The sequence below is a fragment of the Magnolia sinica genome, chromosome 3 (genome assembly GCF_029962835.1).
Source record: "Magnolia sinica isolate HGM2019 chromosome 3, MsV1, whole genome shotgun sequence".
Lineage (NCBI taxonomy): Eukaryota > Viridiplantae > Streptophyta > Magnoliopsida > Magnoliales > Magnoliaceae > Magnolia > Magnolia sinica.
Window position 1 is genome coordinate 120,383,296 of NC_080575.1, and position 3,940 is coordinate 120,387,235.

Here is a 3,940-nt window from a genome sequence, read left to right on the forward strand (position 1 = left end):
TCACTTCCAATCCGCCCGGCCAAACGGGCCCATGAGCAATAGAGTGCACTGATAGACCATATCCACCGACACCCCATGAGCAATGGAGTGCACTGAATCTAGACGCTCCATCATATTTTAAACAGACAAAACAATCATAGCCATTCAATGGATAGTAAAACGAAAAGTAGAAAGTGGGGGAGCATTTGGTGGGAAAACTGACGGGTAGATTTTACATTGTGGGGTATCAATTATCATTGAAAGGGCCCACTAAATGGATAGACCATATCCACCGACATCCCATGAGCAATAGGGTGATGGACAACACGCGAATGCAGACTACCATAAGAGATGGTGAGATCCTGGGATAATCAAATAGATTAGAATTTTGGACCATGACCATACACGGTGGGGTCCAATAGGTAAACGGTCGTATCTTGTTTAAATGAATCGCCATTGCCAAATCCGCCGACGTTGAATCTCGGGGTTTGGAAGCGTGCGCCATGGGTGGGCGTTGCGCATGCCGCTCGACAGGTTATTTGTAGGCTGCTCCGCCATCTCTTTTGCACTTTTTCTTTATTTTATTTTAAATGGCTGTTCGCTTAGTCGGTGCTAGAAATTAAGCTAGCAGCAGATAGCTTTTGCAGTACATGTATGACTTTGACAGAGCTTGTGCATCTAACCACCAGGCTGGCCAATTACTGCTGACGTGGCTCCTCTCTCTTGTGGATGAGGACGTGTTTCTGTACTCTCCCAGACCATGGCATTTCATATACACTTGTACTCTGTTGTTGGGTGTAGCAATGGGCTGAGCTAGGCTTTTAGTGGCCCACTTTTTATTGGACCCAAAAATCTCATCTGAGGCCGCTTACATGCGGTTTTACGGCTGGGCATCCAACTTCAGGCCCAAGTAGGAGTGGCAACATGGTTAAAAGGCTCAACCACTCTGACTGAATTGTCCGGTCCGGTTCGTTCAAGTCGGGGGTTGAATTGACCCAGCTCATCCTAATCAGAGTGAATTGTCCAGATGACGCAGGGTGTTAAACCATATGGAGTCTGACCAAGTCCCAGTCAACTTGGATGAGTTGCACGGGCCTCGTCTTAAAACTATGTTATACTGTATTTTATATTGTTTTTGAAAAAATTAATAAAAAAAGACAAATATTATAGCAAGGAAAATATATAATGAGTTAAAGATTTTCAAGAATGATTATAGTACGTTTTACAAAATCACAATGGATAAAATGATTAAACAGTGAGCAATTGAAAAAAATTCAAAAGCAAACTAAGTACAGATAGTCATCCATGAGCTCAACTAAGTAGTCAAGTAAGTCCTGATCCACCGTAGATGGCTGAACCTCGGTAACTGGATCACGATCGAATCATGGTAATGGTTCAAGATGCAACATATTAAGTACTCAGCCACAATATCATCCTGGTTTATATAAGCCCTATCTCAAATGGATTGATCGACAATACCTATTGGATCGGAACACCCTTCCCATTCCGATTCAAGACGGGCAAAATGTTTCGCTACCCAGCGAGTTCAAGTAACTAGAGTGGGAGCTCATGAAATTTATCCTTGGAGCAGGAAACCAGGGTATACTTGGGTGTAATCATTCCTTAGAAATCCACTATATCATGAAAGACAAAATCAGGTAGGTCATAAACTACCTCCAATGGTCAAATCATAGCGCTTGAATCGTGACTAAATTATTCAAATGGTTCAAGAAATAGCAAGCTAAGTTCATGTCTATATTACTACATCGTTAACCATAAGCCCTATTCAGAATAGATTAATTGATAGTTTCCATTGTCATTGCTAATTTTATCGTTCTTCAATTAGGACAACCAAATTTATCTCTTTTTGATCAAGATAGTCAAATTTTACCAAGACGGCCAAATTTATCATTTTTTACTAAGATAATAGACCTTAAGGTTTTACAATCAAGATGGTTAAGTTTGACCAAGATAAACGAAATTGATGTTTTTATACGGCCGAGTAATTATATTTATTGCTTCAAAAAATGAATTAACATCGTATTCACATTTTACAAAAAGCAAAGCGATGTGGGGGCAATGTTGTATTGTATTCCTGATTGTTCTTAGAAAACTCAATTGGAATGAACACTTGTTATAGCAAGGGAAATATATAGTATGCTGAAAATCTCTAAGGATGTCATGAGTGCTTTTTACGAAATCACGACTGATAGAATAACAAGATTGAGCAATAAAAAAAAATTCAAAAGCAAACCAAGCGGCTGATAGCCATTCATAAGGTCAATCAAGCGATCGATAGTCATCGAGGAGGCCAATCAAGCGGTTGATAGTTATTCAGAAAATCGATCAAGCAACCAATAGTCATTCAGGAGGTCGGCTAAGTAGTCGATAGTCATCCATAAGCTTGGCTGAGTACCTGAGTGTAATGTGGTCGAGTCAATAAGGAAGCCGTGAGCGGTTATTATAACAAGTGGTAAGGAAGTCTCCAGGAGATCGTATAATGCTGAAACGGTTACAACAACCGTTAGAACATGGGAAGCATCTAGAAGATTAGTAATGTTGAAATAGTTATAGCAACCGACTGTAAGAATTTTTATTTTTTTTTTCACACACACACACCATTTTGAATTACACCACCTATGGATACTTGAACCCTTGACTGGGTGTTGAAACTCCCATGAGTCTACCACCGAAGCAAGAGTAAGGACCTGACCCTAGGAATTCATTTCTTGTTTTTATTTTTATTATTTGTATCGAAAGGTACTTCTGTAGGAAACTTAAAAATATAACCTATCATTAGAAGACAAACTTTACCATCTGAGTATCACCTAATTGTTTTAACATATCATACGAGTGATTGAATAAGCAATTGATTTTATTCGATCTCAATCACATACTACATATTACCTATCATAGTGTTCGGGGTCATAGTTGTTGGATTTGGATTGTGCCATATACTCAATTCTGACATGCCCTCACTTGTCATGTACCAGAAAGTGTGGATCTAACCACAGCATGGTTCTGAGCTAGACTCTGCTAATCCAAGCTCCAACGGAAATTATATCTGGCCCAGCCCAATCTGCCAGCCAAGCGGCGTCCACTGTCCTGTAGCGGATCGGCCCATTGCCAGCCTGGTCCCTTTTCACGTGTTCCGCACATAAGCCAAGTCAAAACCGTAAAAAGATAGCCAACTGCAATATACAACGTGACCATAAAAATCATATTGTTAGACGGTTCAGATCATCCGACAGACCAATGGTTTTTTTCACTGAATCTTCTTTTAACTATTGGTAAGGACATGTTTGTATTTCCAAATAATGATTACAAATTTATTTACTTGTTTTTAAATAATAAAACTGAAGCGATGATACTTTTCATTTACTCTACGATGACAGTTGATAATCCAAACAGGCCTTAAATTGAAATTTCTAGGTTGATATGAGTCCACAATCTACCACAATTTGGACGATTTGGATGGAGCTATATGCATTACATGTGCTTGATATAAATCCGCATGCTCACCTGTTTTTCTGTATTCCCGCAGTGTATGGTATGGCTCCTCCCTCTGGATAAGCCCGATCTCTTTTCTTTTTCCACCAGTGTGAAAAAAAGTACGAAGAATATTCCAGATTCCGTAAATAAAAGGGTATCTGTCAGTTTAAGACACGTAATCTCAGGTTTTCGAGGGATTTTGGCCAACTCCCAACTATGTTTGGAAGGAAGCGGTTTACCTGCCTCTCGACGCACCACATCTCTGTACCATGCAGATTGTGTACACACACGTGGTAAATATGTATGATGATCCCAACCATAAATCTCGTGGATTCAACCATTGATTAGCCACAAAAGAATAATTTTTATGATTGGACAACTTAATCATCTAATAAATAGGTTTTCCTTATTTAATAGCACGTGACTGATGTTTGTCATTTAACCTTTATTTTTTCGATAATAAATAATG